The 28000-nt window shown below is 42.1% G+C and overlaps 1 pseudogene; it reads right to left on the reverse strand.

The window, feature by feature from the left end:
* Positions 1–53: 53 nt before the first annotated feature.
* On the reverse strand, positions 54–27996 carry LOC123746520 (syntaxin-12-like; annotated as a pseudogene).
* Positions 27997–28000: the final 4 nt, after the last annotated feature.

Raw genomic sequence — 28000 nt, forward strand, 5'->3', positions numbered from 1 at the left:
AACAATGGTAAGGTTTCAAAGTTAAATGGAATAACTTATCCTGCTTACAAATCTAAATTGGTTTTAAAATAAGATTTATCCCAAACTGTCCTCAAGATGCCATAGTACTTATATGATGACCCTAGTTCCTGTACTGCTAATGTCTTTACTTTCCCTGTGGAAGATTTACAGTTATTACCTACTGTACCAGGCACACACCTGGCACATTACCTGTACTACAGACCAGGCACACACCCTCACGTCCTGTAGTACATAACAGTACAGTACTGTACTCTGCTGTACAGCAAGATATTAAATACAGCTAAGGTATTAAATAAGATTATTAATTACTTAACAGTTTATTATTGTACAACTTCATTCACTTACAAATTGTATCAAACCAGACACTTAACACACTGAAATGTGTAGAGGAGGAAATGTATATATTTATCTCAGAATGTTTGGTAATATGTTTATTGTTGCAGGCGAGGAGTCACAATAACGTGGCTGAAGTATGTTGACCAGACCACACTAGAAGTTGAAGGTTCGACGACGTTTCGGTCCGTCCTGGACCATTCTAAAGTCGATTTTTGTGAAGAGGAGGTAGAGACAGGCAATAAATAGGCAAGAGAGAGCCGAGGAGCAAAGTAAAGTGTAGGGGATAGTAGTAATAATGAGAACTGCAGAGGGCCTATTGGCCCATACGAGGCAGCTCTTATTATAACCACCGAATGAGGAGATAGTAATAGGAATAAGAAGAGGATAGCAAGGGAGCGTAGGAGAAGACGATGAATAGAAAAAAAGAAAAGAAAAGGAAAGAAAGATAAATGGAAGGGGTAAGCTTATGTTAAGTCACGTTTGTTAGAAAGATTAGAGCATTTGAGTATATACTGTGAAAGGGAAGAGTCCACAGCAACAAAGCCAGGACTCAAGTTCATGTTGGGTACACTGTATCAGAGCCGATTCTACAAGACGGCGTCTGTGTAGAGTAGAGGCAGGAAAGATTATTTTGGAGGAAGACCAATCAATGGGATGATTAGAATCCCTCACATGGCAGAAGAGAGCATTGTTAGTGTCTGCAGACTTAACACTTCTCTTGTGTTCTTTAAGTCTGCCATTCAGTGTACGGCCAGTTTCACCAAAGTATTGGAGAGGACAAGATGAACAAGAGTAGCTGGTGTCTACTCTATTTCCTGTTCATCTTGTACTTTAAATGAGCTCCCTACTTTTGAGAGGTGAAGTGAAGGCCAATAATAATACCAATAATAGTCAGCACAACAAGGAGGAGCATGATGCAGAAGCATATACGACGTCGACTCTTGCTCTGACAATAAAAAATTCAGGCTTCAGTGTGCTGCGCTGGTTGGTAAATAAACAGTTTCCTTTCTAAGCAAGACATTAGTTGCTCCCTATAAGAAAGTCAGAAAATAAGGTCAGAAAAGACTGCAGAGTATATCAAAACATGAGCAGACTTAGACCCATCTGTGAAATCATCATCTCAAGATGTAGCTACATACTGCTGGTCCCATGAATGAGGTCCTGCTCAGTCAGAGTAAGTCAACATTCTGCACCTGAGTAGCAGCACTCTTGAAATCATCACTGCCAGTCATACTGGTGCTGGCCAGACAGTAGAGAATTCATCATTCAGCTTAGCATGTTCTCAACAAGTAAAATGCCACAAATTCAAAACCTTGCCTTTCTCGCTGGCAGAAATACCCAAAATTACTTTGCCAAGTACTTTATAAGGCCAGGACAAAGAATTAATGTAGCTTTCATTGATATCCAAGCTCTTTATCAACTCAGTGTGTCCAATGTGTTAGAAGGGTTAAATGACTCCAGAGCCACGAGAGCACTGAGAGAGACAGCCACAGTGACAAAGAAATGTTGACATCTGAAAAGCAATTGATGAAGAGCATACAAAATTGCATAAAGTTCAGCAGTGAAGATGCTAGTCTCAAGGGGAAGGTGGCACAAACAAGCTCGGTCAGAAAAGACTACAGAGTACATCAAAACATCAGCAGACTTAGACCCATCTGTGAATAGGGCAATAGAGTGCGAGTACAAAGAAAAACGTTCAACGAAAAGGCATTTCATAACAGTAGGAGGGGTAGAAGATGAATGAAAAGTACTAGAGCTGGGGCACAACCTATTATGGTGCAGAGTATTGAGACAATGAAGGGTTAAATGAGAAGCATAGAGTAGGCAGGACAGCCATAATCAAGTTTAGACAGCACAAGAGAGGAGTCCAAATAGAGGAGTGTGCAACTATCAACTTCCCAGGAAATACGGGACAAGGCGAAGTAGGGTAATGGCCTTAAAGCATTCAACCCAGAAGCAAGAGAGAGATACAGTATATGCAACCCATCCTCCTGTTTAGATAATACCTATTGTGGCTGTTGTCAATAGTCATGAATTCGTATGTTCTTAGCCCTTGGACAGTAGTATACTGACTAGTAAGGAATTCTTTTAAAATAAATAAAGCAATAAAACCAGCGTTGAATGTAATGAAACGCTCTTTTCTGGGTGAGTCCCGGAGGCTCCCCGGAGCTATCCAGGCTGAATGGATATGTATTACTTTTTGGCATCAGTCAAAGTGCTAGGAGTTCTTGCCTACCGGGGACCACGAGCCAGAACCGGGCCCCTCAGAGAGGCACAAGGAGCAATGGCCTATAAAAAACCCCTTGTGGTTGGGAGCATTCTATGTCTGCCATCGACCGGGATAGGCACCCAGAAAGGTAGGCGCCTCAAAACAAACCCCTATTCGGGGTGAAAATATTGCTACCGAAAGCTGAACGAGTGGACAGAACTCCCGCAAACAAAATTATCAAACTACCATGACGTCATCACGTCGCCGCTCCACCATCTGCGCAACTCCCCCTCCCCGGGAGGGGAAAGGAGGAGCCCCAGACCCTCCACGCCGGCGATCCAACTGGCAGTTCTTGGCTGATGGTATTACTGGCCGGTCGAGTGCCTCTGGCTCTGGTTTTTGTTTCAGTTCTGTGCCTTGTGGTGTGGGCTGTCTCTACCGGTGGGGTGTGAGCCAGGAGTGAGATTCCACGGTACTCGGCCTGCATGCGCCTAGGCCTTTCTTCCCTAGGTGCCCTGTAAGTACTGCCCTTGGGGGGTTGGGCCACCTTCCACAAGTCACCTTGGGTTCTACCTCCGCTGTGTCCTTTACTGCTCAGTACTGGGCCGCCCTTGGAGTCAGCTGGGGTTTTGTTGCCCTGGTTTGTCTCTGGGTAGGTGGTAGTTTTCGTCACTGGTAGGGGCGCGGGGTACCGCACAGCTAGTTTTCACCAATAACAGCGGCTGGCTCTGTCCCGCCTAGGTACGTTGTCCTCTTGCAGGGTTTTTCTTTTGTTTTTGCCTGGTGGGGGGGTCTGCCTTTCTGGTCCCTGTCATGTTCATAGAAAACGGTACCATCCGTTTGTATGTGTTGTGGCTCAGATGCCAGGGAGAGAGATAAACAACAGAGAGCGTACAGGACGCCCGCCAAGCTCGGTAGCTACTAGTTGTGTATCAGTTTAAGTATTAAAGTCAATAACCAAGCAATGGCTTTATATCAACCTTACAACCAAGACTTCCTCAGCAACAGACAACACCACACTGGCGACGAGGATGAACTGTGAACGCAGGTATTTGTTCAGCTCAAAACAAGGGAGAAGCATGCTGTCTCACGCCTGGAGGAGGAGGGAAGTCATGCTGTCTGTGAGCATCATACCCGATGCTGTATGCTAACCAATGCTGTGTGCTAACCAATGCTGTGTGCTAAACGATGCTGTGTGCTAACTAATGCTGTGTGCTAACCAATGCTGTGTGCTACTCAGGCTGTGCTGACTGAAGCTGTGTACTGAGGAATCTGCCGACGCGGTGTACGAAACGATGCTTTGATGCTGTATACAAAACCTGATGTTGTGTATACGAAACGCGCTCTGTGCTACAATTCTTCACGCTGTGAATTGACTGCTGTGACAACTGCTGTACCAACTGCTGCCAACTGCTAACTACTGCTGTGCCAACTGCTGTGCTGCTGTGAGTAGGAACAACACATGTACACAAAGGCTAGGTAAGAAGTCAGTTGCTGCTGTATTGTGTACTGCTGTAAACTTTTGCATTAAAATGCTTGTGTGCTTTGCAAAATTAAAGTAATTACAGTGAATTCTTAACTAACATATACAGTGCAGTAAGTGTATTCTGAGGAACATTTAAGTGATAAGTTTACATTTATACAGTAAAAATGGCAAATATATCTCAGTTTCCTGCATTTGATCCTGACTGTGACCAGACAAACCTGTCACAGAGGTGGATCAAATGGCTTAAAAGGTTTGAAAATTTGTTGATAGTTTCTGATATCAAAAGTGCTGAAAGAAAGCGTGCCTTTCTACTTCATTATGCACGTGATAGAGTTTGTGACATCTTTGACACACTGAAAGACACTGGTGGTGCCAAAGATTATAATATTGCCAAAGCCAAATTAACTGAATATTTCAAACCAAGACAAAATACTGCAATGGAAATTATGTATTTCAGGAGAGCGAACCAACTCTCTAATGAAACTGTGGATCAATACCACACACGTCTGCAGGGTTTAGCAGCCCATTGTGAGTTTGCTGATGTTGACAAAGAAATCAAACAGCAAATAATTGAATCATGCACATCTACATGTCTTTGTCGAAGAGCTCTAGAACTTGCTAATGATGAAAGTTCTCTTACCAAGATACTGGATATTGCTCGTCAAATGGAAGATGCTGTACGTGATGCTCGTGTCATGGAGTGCAGTGCCAACAACAGTTCTGCCACTGTTACTAACAGTGATGAGGTATGTAAGGTTCAGGGAGGACACCGTGATCAAAGAAGATATCATGGCAAACCTAACAGTAAATTGAGCCGAGAACCACATCACACCTGGAGTCATGGAACAAGACTCAAGCAGTCACAACGACCCACATCAGAAGGTGTCAACAATAAATGTTACAATTGTGGAGGAGACTACCCACACCAAGGTAATGTTTGTCCTGCTCAAGGTAAGAAGTGCTATGAGTGTGGAAAACTAGGTCATTTTGGTGTTATGTGTCGTTCCGCACTCAAGAAACCACAGTCAGTGAATAAAAGTACTGTACGAGGATCAGGTCATAGGGGTCGAGGTGGTAAACATAATATTGCACCTCATATCCAGAATGTTAATAATGTACAAGACAACATTTCATTACAACCAGTCTTAGATGACAGTGAATGTGATTATACTTATGGAGTACAAGCAATCACAGAATGGAATGATCTTCCAAACAACCCAGAGACTATAGTATGTATTGCTGGTATTTGTCTCAAAGTTCTCACTGACACTGGATCAAACATTGACACCATTGCTAAGTGCCACTATGAAAAATTTAAAAAACAGTTCCCAAAGCTTGAGAACTACAATGGTATAGCCACTGCCTATGCTTCGAAGGTAGCCTTGCCAGTGATTGGAACTTTCACTGCAGAGATTAAGTCAAAGAATGCAATGCTCACTACTACATTCCATGTTGTTAGGAATGCAAAGGAGTCTCTACTCAGTTACAAGACTTCAACCAAATTGGGGCTACTTCAGCTTTCTAATGCTGTAGCAGTGGAATCTGCAAACAATGTTGATGCTATTATTGCTGAATTTTTTGATCGATTTGAACCTACAGATTGTTATACTAATAGCAAAGTACATCAGCATATCAACCCAGATGTAATTCCAGTTGCCCAACCACATCGCCGACAACCATTCCATACTCGCAAGAAAGTCGATGCCGAACTGGATAGGCTGATGGAACTAGATATCGTTGAACCAGTAACAGGCCCAACACCATGGGTAAGCCCAATTGTCACTCCACCAAAGCCGAAGAATCCAAATGAGATACGCATTTGTGTAGACATGCGTGTTCCCAACAAGGCAATAATGCGTGAACGCCATCCTACACCCACTGTAGATGATATGATTTACCGCTTGAATGGTGCAACTGTATTTAGCAAGTTAGATTTAAACAAGGGCTATCATCAGCTTGAACTTGATGATGAGTCGCTTCATCACAACGTTTACGACACATCGAGGTCTATATAGGTACAAGCGCCTGAGTTTTGGTATTAACAGTGCTGCCGAAGTATTCCAGCACATCATCAGCCAGGTATTGCAAGATATACCTAATGCTGACAACATGTCTGATGACATCATTGTTTATGGCCATACCCAAGCTGAACATGACAAAGCTCTTTGTGCAACATTGCAACGCTTACGAGAAAAGAATCTGATGCCAAGCCGAGCAAAGTGTGAGTTCAATCAACATAAAATTGAATTCTTTGGACATGTACTTAGTGACAAAGGTCTGTCTCCAGATCCTAAGAAAGTTGCAGATATCAAGAATGCTGCACCTCCTTCAACATCTACTGAAGTACATAGTTTTCTGGGAATGGCAAACTACTGTTCTCGCTTCATTCCAAATTTTGCTACCATTACAAAGCCTCTACGTGAGCTCCTGAAGAAAAATGCATCATGGTACTGGAGCGATATCGAGCAAAAATGCATTTGATGCTGTGAAAGATGCACTAGTAGAGAATGCGACTGCTGCGTACAGTACTTTGATCCATCAATGGACACTGAGTTAACTGTGGATGCTAGTCCTGTTGGTTTAGGTGCTGTGTTAGCCCAACACAAACCTGGTCAACCAGATTCCAGAGTAGTAATTGCCTATGCCAGCCGTTCTCTCACAGATGTTGAGCAATGATACAGTCAGACAGAGAAGGAAGCTCTTGCTCTTGTATGGGGCTGTGAACACTTCAATGTGTATCTGCTTGGTGCACCCTTCACCACGATAGTCACTAACCACAAACCGTTGGAGACCATCTTCAATAATCCAAAGTCCAAACCACCAGCTAGCATTGAGAGATGGGCTCTTCGTCCGCAACCATACAACTTTACGGTGAAGTACAAGCCGGGTGCAGGCAATCCCGCTGATTACATCAGTCGACATCCTGCCAACAGTTTCACCATCACCAAGCATCAGCAAGTTGCCGAGGAATATGTACACTCTGTAACCTGTGATGCAGTCCCTAAGGCTCTCACTCTTGATGAAATCCGTACTGCAACCCTAGAGGACCCAACTCTGCAAGCAACAGTGGATGCATTGACTAAGAAAAAGTTTCCACGCATCCCACCCTCAGGAGTTGACCAAGATGCATTCAAAGCACTTGAACGCATCCAGACAGAATTAAGTGTTACGCAACAATGCGACACCGTGCTACGAGGGTGTCGTCATTCCAGCTGTTCTCCAGCAACGTGCTCTGAAGCTTGCACACCAAGGACACCAAGGTCTTGTTAGGACCAAACAGCTGCTACGAGAAAAGGTGTGGTTTCCTGGCATTGATCGTCAAGTAAAGGACATGCATGATGCCTGTGTCCCTTGCCAAGCTGCAGTGGATACTTCAAGACCAACACCTCTACAACCTTCACCACTACCTGCTGCACCATGGACGGAAGTATCGATGGACTTCTGCGGATCGCTACCAACTGGAGAGAGCTACCAACTTGATGGTAGTCATTGATGATCACTCACGTTATCCAGAAGTAGAAATCATCACTTCCACATCTGCAAAGGCTGTCATCCCGAAACTCGACAAGATCTTTTCAAACTTTGGCATTCCTGAAGTTGTCAAGACAGACAATGGACCGCCATTCAATGGACAAGACTTCGTCAACTTTGCTGAGCATATTGGATTCAAACACCGCCGTGTGATGCCACTACATCCTCAAGCAAATGGAGAAGTCGAGAGATTCATGCAACCTCTCATGAAAACGGTACGCTGTGCTCATGCCGAAGGACGATCCTGGAAACAAGTTATGTATGCTTTTCTCAGGAACTACCGTGCAACACCACATGGAACACTGGGCAAGTCGCCTGGCGAACTTTTATTTGGACGTCCTATGAGAATCGCACTACCTGTTATGCCAGCCAAGGTAACTGATACACATCTTGCTCAGAAGGATGCACTAGCCAAGGGCAAAATGAAAATTGCTCATGATCAACGTGCAAAGGAACAATTCATAAAGGTTGGAGACACTGTTCTCGTTAAAAAGAAAAAAAGAGGGAAAGCTAGATATGCCGTATGATACAAAACCATATAAAGTGATTAGTGTAAAAGGAACTATGGTAACAGCTAGTAATGGAGATCATAGTATAGCACGTAATATGGCTTATTTCAAAGTGATTCCAACTAGTGTAGAAAATGATGAAGTGCAAAGTCATACAAACGATAAAGAAAAAATGAGTTATAACCCAACAAACAATTCATCAAGGGATATTCTTGTATTTAAGGACTCTCGTCCTAAGCGATTTGATGATTAATTGTGTTCCTAGGTAATGCAAAGTATTTACTGATTATGCCAAATTAAATTTAACCACTGCACTGCGCAAAGCGCCTTTAGGCGCTCAGAGAGTTGTGCTTTTTGTTTTTTAATTTGGCTATATTTTAATGTTTTTTAATGTTTTCATTACTATTTGTGTTTTGAAATGGAAATAGTTGACTTTGGAAACATTTTGACATTAAATTTACCTGAACATTTGTAAAAATAACAAAAATATGTCCTTGACAATTGTACCAAGACGTTTTTGCCGAAAATAGGTGAGCAGTGCAAGGGTTAATATTGTTTGAATAATGCAGATCTCTCATTCAATATTTTGTAACTATGTATTACAGTTTCTTTCATTTTTGTTTAACATTGCATTTGTATTTTTAACATTGAAATCCTGTGTGGTAAAGATTAAGTTGTTTAAATTCTTTGTGTGCTTAATTAACCCTTAACATGCTCGGGGTTTAATATCCTGTCATCCCCACAGGCGCATGTCATTTTGAAAAAAAAAAAATTATTTTTTTCTTTCTAACCTGTTAATTTGTGTTCACTGATCACGGGAAAAATAATAAAAAATCGTAAGTGGCATATATTACCCGCTATAGGGCGGGGAAATCTGGCAAATTATAGGCGCTGACTCAGCGTGCGTCCCAGGCGGTCTGTTGCTCGCAAGCTGTCAGACCGGAGTTGCCACAAAGAGATAATTGCCGAATTATTTCAATGTCTCTGAATGATTTTTCATACTTTTTTGCTGTAATATTATTCAATAGTGTGTAGTTTGATATATTTATATAATAAAATGAGTGAATCATTGCTGTACTCAAAAATATGGTGTGCATATTGTTGATTCAATTATGTTCATCAATCAGTGAACAAATACTTTGTCGGTTATTACATTATAAGCACAGGTTATATATAAGTATCTGCATGTTTTGTTCACTATAACGAACCACTAAGTAGCTATTATGAGTCAAAAGTAACGAGGAGTGACCGCCGTTTACCAGCCAGCCACTCCCGCCCTCCCTCCAGTCATCTGACTCGCCCACATTCTCCTCCCACAATAATGTTTTTGCTATAATTCACTATATACAGACATTATATATAAGTATCTACATGTTTTGTTCACCATAACTGTACATCTAAGCTTGTATGGTGAGTAAAGGCACAAAGATGTGGCTACTCACACAGTCAGCTGATCGGCGGCCGCCCTCAAGGCCAGACGCACTAATATTTCTCCTCCAACAATACTGTGTGGTGTTATTATGCTATATACACACAGATATAAATATCTACCTGTTTTATTCATCATACTTGTACAAATAAACTGGTATGGTGCCCAAAGACCATCGTGGTAACCAGTAAACAACACCGTCGTCTGCACGGTGGCGTCGTGCAGACGACGCCACCACCCTCACCAAAATGGCGGCTCCAAACCTTCTCTTGTTGTTTATACCCTCTATACGCACGTTATATATAAGTATCTACATTTGTGTTCACCATAGCGAACCACTAAGCTAGTATGCTGAGTGCAGTCAATAAAAGGTGGCCACACACAGTCAAAAGACATCGCCACCATCCTCCCTCCCACAGCATTACTCCTCCTTCCATGGCGCACAGCGCTAAATATCACCACAATCCTGCTATTATCAGAACCCTGGTCAGTTTTATCACAGTCAGGGGTCTTCTGTAATAATATCATCGCTACATAATAGCATGAACAAGTATAATTTGGCATTTTTAGGCGATGCTGTGGTCACAAGCTGAACAGCAGTGCTGTTAGCTCAGGCTTGGTTGCTCACTCAATACTGAGGCCAATAACACCCGGGAGTTTGGCCCACGATTTTTTTTTAAAATGGCGTCTGTTTACAAGAGCCCTGATGAAGGTGTGGTGAACCCCGTGTATCCGTGGGCTGTTTAAATCTTGCGTAGTACTCCAACACATCATATAACGTGATGCGCAGTTGACTGGAACAACGTCCAGCACGTCATATGACGTGATGCGCACTTTAAGGGTTAATGTTAAATGTATGCAATATCTCTTGATGTGTTAGTAACTTACTTTGTGTCAATGACTTTGCTTTGTGCTACAAGCATGGTAGACATCCTGTATTCATTCTTTTTAAAGAAAAGGAGGGATGTCATGTTCATAGAAAACGGTACCATCCGTTTGTATGTGTTGTGGCTCAGATGCCAGGGAGAGATAAACAACAGAGAGCGTACAGGACACCCGCCAAGCTTGGTAGCTACTAGTCATGTATCAGTTTAAGTATTAAAGTCAATAACCAAGCAATGGCTTTATATCAACCTTACAACCAAGACTTCCTCAGCAACACACAACACCACAGTCCCTCTTTACTGTTCTAGGTGTTTTTATTTAGATATTTTCTGTTGGTGGTACTTCCTGCTTGGTCCCCATGAGTGGACACGTCCCGGGGGTTCAGCTTTTTGAAGTTTGTTTGGTAGACTTGGGCGCCGGTTCGCAGTACCCTGCCTGGGCTTCCCTTACCGTGTACCCAAGGCTAAGGGCCATGGAAAACCCCACAGGGGCTCCATGGTCCTATGGGTGTGTCCCCGGACCCTCCCAGCCTATGGGTGTGTCCCAACCCTACCAGACTGCCTCCGAGAAAAAAATAACATGCATGTGAACCAAATGCTAAAATGACACTGAAGCAAATGGCCCCCACAGGACAAAGTCCAAAGAATGGCTGACATCTTGCTAAGAAGCAGTGGGACATGCTCTGACATGGTGACCTGAGAAACACTTCTACTAGAGTAAACATCAGCAACAGAACTAACCGGGAGCCAGGTCTTGTCCAGGGACTCAAGCCACCTGGTGGCAGCCATCAGTACTAACAGGCTCGAGCTAGTTTCAAGTCAACTAATTGTTTTGAATGAAAATTTTGCAGAAGCATTTGGCTGTTTTGATGCTTCGTTTTCTTTGAACATACCGTTGTCTGCAATGCTTCACTGACTATCTGGATGCTATCCCAGTGAGGGTGATTCTAATAATCCCCTGTTCCTTGTGACTCTGTGAAGAGGGCCAGGTTCTAGCTCTGGGTCCCTGGAAGGCCAAATGGGACTCGTGCAGATGATGTGACCCAGTAATGGAGAGCTCTTTCAGCTAGACAGCTTCAAGGAGCCCTCAGAAACAGAAACATCCTCACCTGGTACTGTTAAGCTTTTAACAGTTCCTCTCGGCCCTCTTCAACATGTTCATGAGCACATTCCACGTTATCTTCTATGGAATCTAAAAACAAAAATAAGAATGTTAAGGCCTAGTTATCCTAATGATTAAGATAAACTAATGAAAATACAGTGGTACCTCGCATAACGATCGCCCCAAAAGACGAACATTTTGGGTAACGAACGGCCCGATCGGCGTCAAATCGTCCCGTATGACGAACGCTGATTTGAGTAACATCAACACCACATGGTGGGGTCGTGCTGCTGCTTGCACATTCTTAGTCGCCTCCGACGATGCACATAAATTATGTTGTTCTTGTTTAAAGATGCTAATGATGCTGGGATATAAAAGGGTGACTGCTGAGATGTTGCAAAGCATTGACGTTTTTGTAGGAAAAAAGAAATGAAATGTCTGATATACTGTACAACAAATGTCAAAAAGGTTCGTTCGGTGTTTGTTGGGTAAGCTGCTCCATTATAACAATCTTTCTTTGTTTCAAATGTGTTCCATTTGTTTTGTATTTGTCATTTACGTCTCAATAATGGAGAAGCCTACCTTACATACACTGAATAAACCATTATGACATTTTCCTTTCTTCAAATGTGTTCAATATATATTTTTCATTTGTCTTATAGCAAAAGGTTCGTTCGGTGGTCGGCAGGTAGGCTGCTCCATGTTTCTTACATACAAAAAACGTAAATAATAAAAAAAATGAAGAATTTTGAAAACCAGTACAAATGTCAAAAAGGTTCGTTCGGTGGTCTACAGGTCGGCTGCTCCATGTTTCTTCAATAAAAAAAAACGAAAAATAAAAGAACTATTGAAACAATATGAAAAATGGACAAATGCTATAAAGGTTCGTTCAGTGTTTGTCGGGTAGGCTGCTCCATTATTGAGACGTAAGTGACAAATACAAAACAAATGGAACACATTTGAAACAAAGAAAGATTGTCATAATGGAGCAGCCTACCCAACAAACACTGAACGAACCTTTTGCTATACCGAATATGAAAGACAAGGGCTGCTGGCTGGGTTAGTACTGTGTGAGCAACCATTTGTAGCACACGTGCCTCTGGCTCTCAAACACCTGTCCCACACGGTGTTGAAAGACTGCGCTCAGTCAGTGCAATTCAGACCCTATTGTTTGAAGAACATAAGGGTCATAACATTGGTGAAGCTAGGCGCAATAAGGTCTTAACACAACGGTCGGATGCCAGTGATACAGCACCTATGAGGATGATACAGCGAGCATATCCAGTTGTAGCTCTGAGCCCCACCCTTGCCATCTTGAATTTATATAGATGATACATAGATGAATCGTTTTCTGCGTTCAGTGATGATGCATCTGATACAAGTAGCATAGATGAACAGTGTTAGCGGCTTCCATGGTGGTGCTGTTCATTGATATTTAAAAGAATACCTGAATCTCTTCCTGACTGATGGACACTCTTTGAGGCTAGCTGAATCTCTTCCTGACTGATGGACACTCTTTGAGGCTAGCTGAATTTCTTCCCGTATGGGACCTTACAAAGTGATCTTTTCAAGACTACCTTACAAATTGAGCTTTTCCTATAATCGTTTCAATACTACCTTATGCTTTACAAGCTTGGCTACATACCACCTACAAGTACTAAAGCCAAGGGTGCACGCGAGTGCGTTATTTGCAAGCACACAAAACGATGAAACAGGAAACGAAAATCTATCTGTAGATGGTGCAAGGAGAGCTAAGTCGTGCTGTGTACCATGGACTACTTCGTTGACTATTACGCACCTCCAAAGTACCGAGTGTAATATAGTGTGTTACTGTGTAAATAGTATGTGAAACTGTACATATTGTAATTTTAGTGAATTTTTACCACGTAATATTGTGACAATAAACATTTATTGTGGACACATTACTGACACATGTATCACAGTTTCATGGAAAATTATGAACATTCTACTGTATACATATTGTAAAGGTCACAAATATGCATCATATACGATAAAAGAAACAAATAAAACCGCATTGGAAATGCATAGAAAAAATATTTGAAAATATATTTGTGGCAACACACGGTGCTTGAATGGCATGCACGACCGTGTCTGGGAGCTTCACACACGAGCGACCAGGCCCTGATGATGTCACAGCGCACCTTGTCCACACCCTCACAGCCAAAGTAAGTGGAATTTGGTAATTATTTTTACATAGACATGTTCAGGGACGGTAATTTATCATTTTGCAAAGAAAAATGATATTTTGGGGAACATTTGATGTCATGTACACTGGGGGAATTTCACAATAAACACAGTGCATCACACTGGTTACATGGGGGACACTCGTTTTGTATGACGTCCGTTTCACATGGCGGACATGGAACGGATTAAATTCGTTATGCGAGGTACCACTGTATACCTGAACTAATAAATTTGAAACATCTTGATTAATTTATATTATGTTGGGATATAACTTGCCTGGCCTCTACCTTGGGCCAGGCACTAAAACAGGCTAGGTTATTGAATTCTATGTTTGAATTTGTTACAAAAAAGCAAAGGGTAAATAATAGGAAAACCCTATCACAAGCAGGAGGAAAATTAAAGGCTGTTTAAAGAGACAGGGGTCTCTTTACCATGCGGGGTCTGTTTTGTTATGCCAACCTTTCAGGGTGCCTAACTCAGGTCCATGCCAGATAAGGAAAACCCCCAACTACAGGGGGGATGGGGGTTCCAGGGCTATTGCTTCCTGCGCTTCTCTGAGGGGGCCAGGTTCTGGTTCGTGGTCCCCCAGTAGGCTGAACTCCATAGACTAATGTCCCGGTTTAATGATTCGCACATTAGACTGATAGCTCCAGGGAGTCAAAGGGGCTCCCCACAGAAAATATGTAGTCATCTGAATTAGAGTATTACAATTAGGAACTTCCCTAAAAACCCTCTAAGCGACTTACCCACAATCTCGCCTTGTGCAGTAACCATAGACGAGAGATCACGCATAACTTCATTCATATCTATTATGTCGGTCTCCAGCTGACGGACTCTCTGTTCTCTTTCTAGATGCATTGCCGTTTCAAACTCCAGATCCTGAGAAATTTAACACATTTCACTCCCAGACAAGTCTCATTTTTAGAAGAAAAAAGAAAATGGAGGAAGGGTGAAGGGCCCTTGATGATTTTAATTTTGATTGCTTCAGACCAAATATTCTTTACTTGTCTTCCAAGTACAGTATCTATAGCAATTTAAATTTGTAATGGATGCTTAAAAAATATATAATTTGGAAAATGAAGCTAAAGTAATTTACGAGTTCACATTAATTTTACTATTAAATAAGCAGGAACCTGCACAGTACAAAAGTCACAGGATAAAATATTTGAAATCATAGCAATACCTTTAACCCCTTAACTGCGTTGCCTCCAAATGTGACACCCCCGCAGTGCGCAGGAAATAAATTCTCTGGAAAAAATTCTTTTTTCTTTTTAAAGTGTCAAAAACCCTTCCCTCAGTATGGGTATGTAAAAAAAAAGTCGAAATTGTACTTACTTTGGCTGCTGTGGGGTCCGGAAGTTGGGGCGTGACGTCATCATTCCACGTGCGCCCGTGCTGTAAGCTCTCGGAGGCGGTGGGGCGCTTGGGGCGGGGCGCGCGAGTTGCCGCGAATATATTTTCGTTCATTTTTTGCGCACCTTTCCAAATACATTTTCATTGTTTTTATGTGCCAATCCAATGTATAATGAACACATACAGTACAATGTACAATGTCGCAGTACAACATCCGTACTGTCCGTAGACACTGTGTTACGTGCATGAAACTTGTGTACACATATTTACTATGTATCATGCTAATTTGTGTATATATACAATCTATTTACACACTATACACTGTCACACACTATATACATTCACCATCAACACATTCAGAACACCGCGTAGCAGCTGCCCCGTACGGGCCAATAGCAGCTGCCCCGTATGGGCCAATAGCAGCTGCCCCGTATGGGCCAATAGCAGCTGCCTCGTATGGGCCAATAGCAGCTGCCGCGTATGGGCCAATAGCAGCTGCTGCGTATGGGCCAATAGCAGCTGCCACGTATGGGCCAATAGCAGCTGCCTCGTATGGGCCAACAGCAGCTGCCTCGTATGGGCCAACAGCAGCTGCCTCGTATGGGCCAACAGCAGCTGCCTCGTATGGGCCAACAGCAGCTGCCTCGTATGGGCCAATAGCAGCTGCCTCGTATGGGCCAATAGGAGCATTTGGCCATGAACACTTTCAGAACACCTCGAGTGAGAGCAGCCACACCCAGCTTGTCTCCCTCACTCCAACATCTTACTCGCCAACATTGCTCCTCCCACCATATTGTTATAGTTCTTATTACACATGTTCTATATACCTATCTACATGTTTTATTTACCAGAACTATGCAAGTAAGCCAGTATTGTGTCCAAACAGTAGAGTGGCCACCATACACTGCATGAAAAATCACACAGCAGACGCCGCTACGATTACATCACCTCCCTCACCAAAATAGCTCCTCTCAACATTCTCCTGTTGCTGTTCTTACACTATATACACACACTATATATACCCATGTACATATGTGTTGCCCATAGCGAACCACTAAGCTAGTATGGTGAGCAAAACAAGAGTGGCAGCCACACACACAATGAGGCTACCTCAATTCTCGCCCTCCCTCCCTCATCAAAATTCCTCCTTCCACAATACTACGCACAACGCTAATTATAACCACATTTCTGCTATTATCACAATCCTGGTCACTAATTCCTGTAAATGAATAATTGACCACACGTTTATTTTGAAAAGGAACCTAAGAAATCATTTGAAGATTCCTAGATGAACGAAATAATGCTGTGGTGCTGTGGCTAGCGCTGTGAACATTGTGAACAGCATTGAATCACTGATCTTTGAACATTGTACCCAGTCATTATCACACTCAGGCTCTAATATAACACTATCATAGCTAAATAATACAAGTTATATATATATTTTGACATTATTAGGCGATGCTGTGGCCACATGCTGAACAGCAGTGCTGTGCGCTCATGCTGCGAGCGCCAGCCTTGGTTGCTCACACACTACTGAGGCTCCCACACCCGGGAATGTGGACCACGATTTTTTTTAAAGATGGCGTCTGTTTACAAGAGCCCTGAGGAAGCTGATGTGAACCCCATGTAGCCGCGGGAGTTTTGAATGGAACGTGAAAAATACAAATACCCGGAGGCGCGTTGCGCAAACCAGACGTGAGCCTGCAGGCGTGTTGCGCAGTTTAAGGGTTAATCATTTGACCATGTTTTATATCCTGAGATATGTCAGCTTGGTGAGACCTTTTTCAACCAAAAAGGCTTGTAACTAAACTTCAGATTAATTCATTTATTTTTTTTGGGTAGAAGAAGGTAGAGATATTTTAATATTGACTTCATTCAGCACAAATTTAAAAATGGGCATTACATACTTTCCCTGTGAAGGGTACAGTATAGAGAATATAAATAAATAAGCCAATCTACATAACTCTTGACAAAATTATATTAGAAAGCGATGAGTCACAATAACGTGGCTGAAGTAGTTTGACCAGACCACACACTAGAAGGTGAAGGGGCGACGACGTTTCGGTCTGTCCTGGACCATTCTCAATCGACTTGAGAATGGTCCAGGATGGACCGAAACATCGCCATCCCTTCACCTTCTAGTGTGTGGTCTGGTCAAACCTATATTAGAAAATTAAAATAGGAGATATGTGTACATACTCTCATTTCTCATATTCACTAAGAGAACCAGATGACAAGTCCACTTCATATTCATTAGGAACAATTAGGAACAGTCACTAGTGGTTTATGTCGTCCTCACAATTCCTCAATAAGTGGTTTATTTTTTGACTTTCATGTGAATAGGAGCCAGTATTAAGATATCAAACATACCTTTAGTCTATTTGGTCACTTCCAAAATTATGCTTACCTTTCAATATTTATTAAATATTATGCAAATATTGTAATTGTTTTCTTGCCAAAACAGCTATAAGCCTTTGCAGCTTCTCTAGCTTAAGTACTAGTAAAATATAGCCAAGCCTTGGAAATTGCACTAAGCCTCTTGAAACCTATTCCAACTCAATGGAAGCCATGACCAAAATCCAGATCTTTATGATGCAAGAACATCATTAAGGATCAGAATTGCCCAAAACAGAGAAAAAACAGTAATGAAAGTAATAAAACTCCTCACACACAGAGATCACACTAACGTGATGCATCAAATGAACAAACCTCCCGGACGCAGGTTCGAATCCTCGTCACGGCCCTTGTGGATTTGTTCAATAAAACTCCTCTTACTGGCTGGGCCTCAGAGGCTTCCTGCAGCCGGCAACACTGAGATAGCTCCACACACGAGCCATATTAGCGCTAGGAGTCTGTAGTAGCCTACCAGGAACCAGAACCCTGGTGTCCTTACAGAGGCGCAGGGAGCAGGGAATTGTTACCATTACCCTACCAGGGTAACCAGGGAGCCGGTCGGCCAGCATGCTGGATTTGTGATCCTGTGGTCCCGGGTTCGATCCCTGGCGCCGGAGAGAAACAATGGGCAGAGTTTCTTTCACTCTATGCCCCTGTTACCTAGCAGTAAAATAGGTACCTGGGTGTTAGTCAGCTGTCACGGGCTGCTTCCTGGGGGTGGAGGCCTGGTCGAGGACTGGGCCGCGGGGACACTAAAAAGCCCCGAAATCATCTCAAGATAACCCTTGTGAAGGAAATATCCAGAAAGAAAGTGAAGTAAAACAGACAACCACAAGGTTCAAGAGGAAAGAAACAAAGCAGTGCTATTCTGCAAATTTTTATTACATTACAGCAGATTAATGAATAAATAAAAGGACCTGGGAGTCAAAATCTACCAGGGCCCACTCAAAGTTGCACAACAGGTAGGAACAGCAGTCAATAAAGCTAACCAAACCCTTGGAATAATCAAGCATACCTTTGACTTTAAGGAAAAGTAGGTAGTGATTCAACTAAATCTCTGGTGTAGCCCCATTTGCATTACTGTATCCAGGCATGGAGACTTACAGAAGGACATAGCTGCTCTGGAGAAGGTCCAACACTGGGAAACAAATGTCATTCCAGAGCTAAGTCATCTCTCATAGCAGGAACGGTTCAGGATCACAGGCCTAACAACACTGCAGACCAGGAATGACAGGGTAGATCTCATCAAAACTTTAAAAAACTGAACAAGTTGGAGGATGTTGATCCTAACAATTTCTTCAAAAGGTCAGATGTAGCACAAACAAGGAGCAATAATTTCAAGCTCAACAAGCCACAATGTAGTAATGAAAACAGAGGTTTTTTCACCTACATGGTGAAAACCCATGGAACTGCCTACTTACCATAGCCATAAACAGCAAAACTGATAGATTTTAAAATCCACCTGGAGAGGATCATCAAGGCATATGAAGGAACCTCTGACAAGCCACCAGCTTCCTGTCCTTGTTGAAGCCACTAGTGTTAGTGGCCCTTAGGTAAATCTGGTAGGTAGAATTATCCAACCAGTAGTCAGTTCAACCCCTCGCCCCAATTGCAGCTGACTAGCGACAGGTAGTAGCACCACCGGGAACTGCCAACTCCCATGGCAATATTCCTCAGTTTACAGGCTAGGGCAACAAATAGTTCAACTCCTCGCCCCAATTGCAGCTGACCAGCGACAGGTAATAGCACCACCGGGAACTGCCAACTCCCATGGCAATATTCCTCAGTTTACAGGCTAGGGCAACAAACAGTTGAACCCCTCGCCCCAGCTGCAGCTGACCAGCGACAGGTAATAGCACCACCGGAAACTGCCAACTCCCATGGCAATATTCCTCAGTTTACAGGCTAGGGCAACAAACAGTTCAACCCCTTGCCCCAGTTGCAGCTGACCAGCGACAGGTAATAGCACCACCGGGAACTGCCAACTCCCATGGCAACATTCCTCAGTTTACAGGCTAGGGCAACAAATAGTTCAACTCCTCGCCCCAATTGCAGCTGACCAGCGACAGGTAATAGCACCACTGGGAACTGCCAACTCCCATGGCAACATTCCTCAGTTTACAGACTAGGGCAACAAACTAAACTGACACATCTGATAGGGAGAAAGGTATCTGGGAGCCACCAAGGCCCAACCAGGAAAAGGCATTCCATTACATTCAATACTGATTTTCTGGAGGGGGTGAAATGGTGCCTCCCTGTAATTACCTAAGTGTAGTTACAAGATGAGAGCTACCCTTGTGGTGTCCTATCTTCCCATCACTTTGTCATATAACACTTTGAAACTACTGACGGTTTTGACCTCCACCACCACCTTCTCATCTAACTTGTTCCAACCATCTACAACCGTGTTTGCAAAAGTGAATTTTCTTTTATTTCTTTGGCAGCTTTGTTTAGTTAGTTTAAATCTATGACCTCTTGTTCTTGACATTCCAGGTCTCAAGAATTCTTCCCTATCAATTTTGTTGTATCCCATTACTATTTTCTATGTTGAGATCACATTGCCTCTTTTATCTTCTTGTTTTGGCATGTATAATGCCTCTAACCTCTCCTCGTAACTCTTGTCTTACAGTTCTGGGAGCTAATTAACTGCATGTAGCCAATTACCACGCAGAAGAAAAAAAACAAGGAAATACAAGGGAGGAGGAGGAAGAGAGCAACACTCACACCCTAGAAGAGAGGAGACCAGAATGGGAAACCCAACCCCAAAGTAACACAAGCCCGACAGGGACCAAGAACACTGCCCAGGTATTGAACCACCAAAACCTTGTTAGACCTTCAATACCTGAGCCTGGACACGAACCCAAGATCTGTCAGAAAATACTGGAGTCAGAGCCACAAACTTACTAACATAATGGGCTTAAGTGTAGACCGCAAGCTGGATAGACAAGATGACACTGTGGACAACCTCTGATAAAGGAGCTAAGGAAAGGGATCATGGAGAAGGGAGCAACAAACAGCATGAACCCTGAAGCAGGTAAGGTGGTGCACAGGTAGTGATGAACTACAGCAACTGGACAACTAATGATGCGCCCGTGGGAGAACAATCCAAGAATCAAAAGCCAAAGCACCAATTCAGACAAAGGGGTCCTGACATTAAAGAGTCGAGATCGACTCAAAAAGAACTGCACTGCAGAGAAACTAAGAACCTCTACCAACTGGGTATCCGACTCTTCAACTACCAAAGCCAAACAAAAATTGAGCACCAGAATATGGATCTGACATAGCAGTATGCACAAACTGACAAGGCACAACTGACTGCCTGGAAAGAGGACTGAAATAATATACAATTTCCTATGGCCATTACATTCCATTACATTCAATACTGACTTTCTGGAGTATTGAAATACTATTGCAAGAGCTTTATTCTTGTTTTAGTGCACAAATACAGTATTTACATTATTCATGTTAATTTGCCAATTCAAGCATACAATCAAGCAGCTGTATTAAATATCAATACTAATTATATGCAGACCATGAGTCACAGTAACATGGCTGAAGATATGTTGACCAAACCACACACCAGAAGATGAGAAGGCAACGACGATAATATTTCGATCCGTCCTGGCCCATTATCAAGTCGATTGTGACGGGAGAGAGGGAAGCATACCTGTGCTTCCCTTGCTCCCATCACAATCGACTTCATAATGGTCCAGGACGGACTGAAACATTGTGGTCTCCTCATCTTCTGGTGTGTGGTTTGATCATCACTAATTATATTAAGCATCAACATGAAACCTCACCTGAATTTCTTAAATTTTTGCCTGCCTCTGTTGTTCTGATGCTATCATAAGGTCAGTGTTGGAGGCACTGGTGTCTTGCTCCACAGCTACCATATCTGCTGGTAGTCGGGCAGTCCTCAGTAAATTGACAACTTTCTGCAGTGTACAAGCAAATTATACCAACTGTAAAATTGTTAATTAAGGAACAGTTTACATGTATATTTTTTAATACAAATTTTTTTTTGAACTTATTGCCACCTGTATAGGAAGAAAAATGCACGTGCAGGCGATGAGTCACAATAACGTGGCTAAAGTATGATGACCAGACCACACACTGGAATGTGAAGGGACGACGACGTTTTGGTCCGTCCTGGACCATTCTCACAATTGACTTGAGAATGGTCCAGGACGGACCGAAACGTTGTCGTCCCTTCACATTCTAGTGTGTGGTCTGGTCATCAAAATGCACGTGATGCTTTCCCGTGGTTCACCTTATGGGTTTCCATGGACAGGACAGGAAGCCTGTTATGTTTCTCCATGTCCCCAGTGGCCAGCTATTAATCTTACATTGCGATGATTTCGGGGCTTAGTGTCCCCGAGGCTCGGTCCTCGACCAGGCCTCCCAGGATGCAACCCACAACAGCTGAGTAACTCCTAGGTACCTATTTACTACTAGGTGAACAATGGCATCAGGTGAAAGGAAATACCTGTAATGACCAGATGTTTCTGTCCCTCTGAGCTAGTTCTGCACATGTGCAGTCCATGGTTACAGTGTGAGAAGGTTTCCCTCTACAATGATGTAAATAAGAGTCCAGGAATGCAAAGAGATTTTCCCAAGTGCATTCTGTGACTGGTGAACATGTTGTAAAAATCAATGTTAAGTGTAGGAAACCAGTTTGGAACTCAACGAGACAACAGAAGAAACAAGCTGGGAATATGAGCTGAAAAGGTAATAATATTGGAATGCTGACAGTTGGAAGAAAATGCGCACCTGTGACTCGTTCACTTTGGTGGCGGAGCGCCCAGTGGGAAGGTCGCTGAAGTTAGTGGGACGCTCAGCGGTATTCAACAATACTACTAATGCAGACACTATCATATTTGTGGTGCTATTGCTATGATAGCAGAGGTGTAGGATATATTGTGTTTACATGTCCCAGTGATCAGCTGGTAATAAGTGTTGTTTGTCCCATCCACTCTAGAGTTTGTGCCAACATGTATACAGTATATCATTCAATAAGGGCCATATTTCAATAGTTTGTACTGTATGGTAAGGCTTAGAAGCTCGTACCCCCCCTTACAAGATCCCTCTAAGCTATATAATAACTTTCCCAAGGATGCAACTCATAACAGTTGCTAAACTCATAGATACCTATTTACTGAGGTAAACAGAAGCATCAGGTGTAAGGAAATGTGACCAAATTCTTGCACTGTGTTTTCAAACTAGGAACTAAGTGGGTGTGACCACTGTGCTACAACTCTCAATATACAAAAATAATACAATATTAATGTATCACTTGTCATTATTGGTTATATTCCATACCTTCTGAATTTCAGAAAAGCGTGATGCAGTTGCTCGGAACTCATTGTGTAGTCTTTCTGCCTGGATGCGCCTCTGCTTGTCACCATGTGTATAAGGCTGAAGCGTTCGTAGCAAGCCAGTTGTGTCCTGTACGGCTGTCCCGGCACTGCTGTTGATCTCTCTACTGTTTACATGCAACAAAATTAATTAATCAATAATTATGCTTGCACTATTCCCCTCATTATATTTTTCAAACACAATCCTCAAACTTTTCCCTTAAAGATGTTTGGTGTAATGACTGGAATATAATGTCTAGCTTTTACTTGTATGAATCTAAAAAAAAAAATTATATATCAATTTTATTCTTGCCAATGTTAATGTGTTTCATTTACTTGTGTTTGCGGTGTTGTGTATGATAGAATGTATGTTTGTGTGTGTGCAAAGCAGATTTTCATGTGCATTTTCATGAAGGGTAGCATCACCAGCACTAAGAGGAACCTTGAAGTTAGTAGCAGGTGGAGGTGTGAGTGAAATATCTACCTCATCGTGGAGACATTTGCCTCACTTTTTTCAGTATGACTGAATATAGCCGAATATAGTAGTTGGTTGATCTGGCGAGTTGATTTATTCATGTTGTAGTATGTCTCATTTCCTGTGTTTTTAAATTAAACGTGATGCACACATCTTGTTGGTTTGTTTGAGTTCCAAATCTCAAAACATGTGTGATGGACATGTGGTATTTCCTTTCATAATTGAAGTGCATTTTTATATTATACTGCATTTGTTCCGTATCCTCGATTTTTAAATAATGTACATGTACAGTAAATGTGGAAGGAGTCTTTATGGCTTTCAATATATTTAGTAAATTTACCTTAGCCAATGTACATTGGCTATCATGGCTATCAATCTATTAAACTTTTGGACAAATTCCCAAAGGAACCCCAGAAATACTTAAAATAATTTTGCATGATAGACTATCATAATAGTAAGATGGTGGGTACTATGTGTAACACAATTTGTTGAACACACAAGACAGCAAATGAGAAGCAACATAAGAGAAAGATTCATGGGCAAACACATACAAAAACTTAAAAATTCTAATGTAATTTGCATCACTTTACTCAAGCTTCCAAAATACACTTGCACAACAGCAGCTTTTAATCATCACCAATCCACCTCCAGTCTTTGCTTATACCCATTTTTGTCTATTACTCATCGACAGCTGAGCAGAAAATCAGTGATTGATTACTTTCTCCCACACTGCTGTTTATCTGATGGTAAGTGATTTTCCCTTATCTAACCAATGTCATTTTGTAATCTGTAATCTAATGACAATTGTAATAGCCTAGTAGCCGGTCGGCCGAGTGGACAGCACGCTGGACTTGTGATTCTGTGGTCCTGGGTTCAATCCCAGGCGCCGGCGAGAAACAATGGCAGAGTTTCTTTCACCCTATGCCCCTGTTACCTAGCAGTAAAACAGGTACCTGGGTGTTAGTCAGCTGTCACGGGCTGCTTCCTAGGGGTGGAGGCCTGGTTGAGGACCGGGCCGCGGGGACACTAAAAAGCCTCGAAATCATCTCGAGATAACTTCAAGAAGATACTATACTGTATAAATATTCTACAATATAATGTACAAGAAAACAAAGCTATCATCCTTATTATTACCCAGTTCCATACTTGCACTGAGTGAAGGCATCAGCCTGGAATAAATAGGAGTTGAACAATACACTATGTACCACTACTGTATTCCAAAAATAGATTAAAGTTATTCAAAACACACTTATCCATTTACTGTAGCATCCATATTCCAGCAAAACATCCACACCATCACCATTTCACTGATTCATACAAGCCCTTCTAATACGTTTCATATATAGGAATATATGAACTATTTCATATATTCTTATCACCCATTATAATACTTGTTATATGCTTCCATGCACTCACTTGCCATGTTTGTCCATCATCTTGGCTCACAACAGATTGGTCCTGGGTTAGATTCTCAGGCTGAGCAAAACATTTAGGCACGTTTCCTAAGACCTGATGACTGTTCAGATAGCAGTAACTAGACACCTGAGAGTTAGTCAAGTGTTGTGGGTTACAACCTAGGAAATGGTAAGTCATTGGCTAAAGGTACAAGAAGGACTTAGAGAAACCTAACACGGTCCCTGTCCCTGATTACAAGAAACCAATACACACTTCACTACTACACATTTTCAGCCAATTGTTCACCATAACCAAACTAACTTAGAACTAGAGGAAGGAAACCTCTAGTTCCTTAATCTTATGATTTAACACCTATTGCACTAAATATTTTCTGTGACTGTTACAAGTCTTACTACAGTATTATTTCTTCCAACAACATATCCAAGATTTTCCATTTCTGCTGCTCGTGCCTCACGAGTCATACATCTATCCTAAAGAGCAGGTACTCCTCCCATCATGCAGACCTCCAGACACATCTTTCTTATTCTTCCTAACCTGGGCTTAGATTCCACCAGTCACATCCTTCCAAAACTTACTTCTCTAAATTTTTCCCTAACACACACACACACACACACTGCAAAAAAAATCTATACTGTACAGTAGTCGTATTATAGACGGTTCAAGGTATTATTAACCTACATTCTATCTCTTAGTTGCCGACTGTCTGAAGCCGTTCCTACTTGTTTTAATGACCGATCCAGGGTGCTTGTTGCATTGTTGATTGTGAAAAGGTTTGTTGTAATTTTATCACATAACTGAAAAATGGAATAAAAAATCAGTAACACGAAAAGCAAGTTATAAATATTACTGAATGACATTTTTTGTTTACAACATGTAGGCTTATGTGAAATAGTACATTTACTTTTGCCACCTCACTGGGAAAGGTAACCAGAAGGTCAGCGAGTCAAAACAACCACTGCTGGATTCAAAAAGAGACCAAAGCCTCAAAACCCACCGAAAGAATTACCCCAACTACTGTATGTAAACCATTGAATTCTCCTGGAACTAACACAAGGTCTTGCTCCCCACCTCCCCCACTCATTTTGGGATGTAGGACGTATCTCACCATTTTCTGGGGGCTAAGCTTCCAGTTCCTGAGCAGATGAAGGGATCCACCTGGCAACCTGGAAGGACAGGGAACAGCGAGCCACTGGGGCTCGCCCAGAAGTTGCCGTTTCATTACATTCACTGCTGGTTTTCTGGGCGAGCCCCTTGTGGCTCACTGAAGATTTCCCTGAAGAAGAGTGAAGATAAAGATCTATGGAGAGGGTAACCCAGGAAAGGTAACCTTGAGCACATGGAGCTCCAAGCACTCTTAACACTAGCTTCATGCTACCCTGCAGTGTACAGGAGACTCCATCAATGAAAACACCACACCACTAGGTGAACAGGCAGAACACCAGAGCCAGCACGGAAGAGAGGTGACCCGGTATGCACTACATCAGCTATAGAACTAAGAACTCACTCCCAGGTAAACAGTGAGCTACTTCCCCCCCCCCCCCCCCCCCACTCAAACGAGTGGAGATGAGATGCACAGCCTCGCATTCGTTCCAAAAGAAGTCAGTTACAGTGGAACCACGAATAACGAATTTAACCTGTTCCGGCACTGTGGTCGTCATGTGAAACTGACGTCATTCAAAACGAAGTTCCCATTGACAATAATGGAAATCAAATTAATCCGTTCTTCCACCGACAAACATCAATATGATATTCGATGTTTTAAATAATGGAGCAGCCTACCCTACATACACTGAACAAATCTTTATGACATTTTTCTTTCTTCAAATTTGTTCCATATTTTTTCCCGTTTTTTTATAACTAAAGGTTTGTTCAGTGTTTGGCAGGTTGGCTGCTCCATGTTTCTTAAATAAAAAAAAATAAAAAAAAATAAAAAAATTTGAAAAACAGAACAAGTCAAAAAAGGTTCGTTCGATGTTTGGCAGGTAGGCTGCTCCCTGTTTATTAAAAAAAAAAAAAAGTTGAAACAATTTGAAAAATGGACAAATGCCATAAAGGTTTGTTCAGTGTTTGTCGGGTAGGCTGCTCCATTATGACAATCTTTCTTTGTTTCAAATGTGTTATATTTGGTTTGTATTTTTCATTTATGTCTCAATAATGGAGCAGCCTACCTGACAAACACTGAATGAACCCTTATTGTATTTATCCATTTTTCAAATTGTTTCAACTTTTTTTTTTTATTTTTTTTTTTAAGAAACATGCAGCAGTCTACCTGCCGAACAAACCTCTTTGACATTTGTTGTTTTTCAAAAAATTTTATTTTTTTATTTTTGTTTTTTCTTTATTTAAGAAACATGGAGCAGCCTACCTGCCGAACCAAACGAACCTTTTTGACATTTGTTCTGTTTGGCAAAATTTTTCATTTTTTTTCTACAAAAAGATCAATGCTTTGCTACATCACAGCAGTCACCCTTTTATATCCCAGCATCATTAGCATCATTAAAAAAAATAAATAATTATTTGCATCGTCAAAGGCGTCCGAGAATATGCGAGAAGTAGCGCGACTCCACCATGTGGTGTTGACATTATTCAAACGAGAGCTCACCTAACGAGACGAATAATCAGTGATCGGAGAGCTCATTACCCAAATTGCTCGCCATTTGAGGCGGTCGTCACTTGAGGTTCTACTGTACAGTATTTGTTTTTGTTTACATAGTTGGAAAAGTTCTTCAGGTGGGTTTTGAGATTCCAGTCTCCCTTGAATCCATCAGTGATTTGTTTTGACTCGCTGACTCTCTGGTTGCCTTTCCAGAGGCAACCAGGAGAGTCAGGTGTGAGGAGTGAGGAGGTGAAAATAAATGTCACCACTCCTTGCACCTGTGTGAGAAGGCCAGGTTCTGGTGCTGGTCCCCAGCAGGCCAATAGAACACCATGGCTGATGTGATCTAGTAAATAGTACCATCTCAGCATATACTAGCTTCACAGAGCCACAAAGGATTCCTCCCCAGAAAAGATATTCAATAATAACACTACATTTTTTAACCCAATTGAATTTACAAAGATAAAATCACATTACTTTTATGAACTAACATTTTTAGGCTTAAAAGACAATTTATTATTGTTTGATAACCCTTAAATTTTATTTTTGTCAGATTAATTGAAGCATACCTGAAAGAATTCCGTTGCTGAACTTGCTGCAGGAGCAAATCCCACAGTTGGATTTGTGGTTCCATACGATCGCTGCCCCCTTACCCCCTCTCTGCTCGCCATTCACAAGGGAGTATCCTGATGCCATGATC

This window comes from Procambarus clarkii, chromosome 10 (assembly GCF_040958095.1).
Source record: "Procambarus clarkii isolate CNS0578487 chromosome 10, FALCON_Pclarkii_2.0, whole genome shotgun sequence".
Taxonomy (NCBI): Eukaryota; Metazoa; Arthropoda; class Malacostraca; order Decapoda; family Cambaridae; genus Procambarus; species Procambarus clarkii.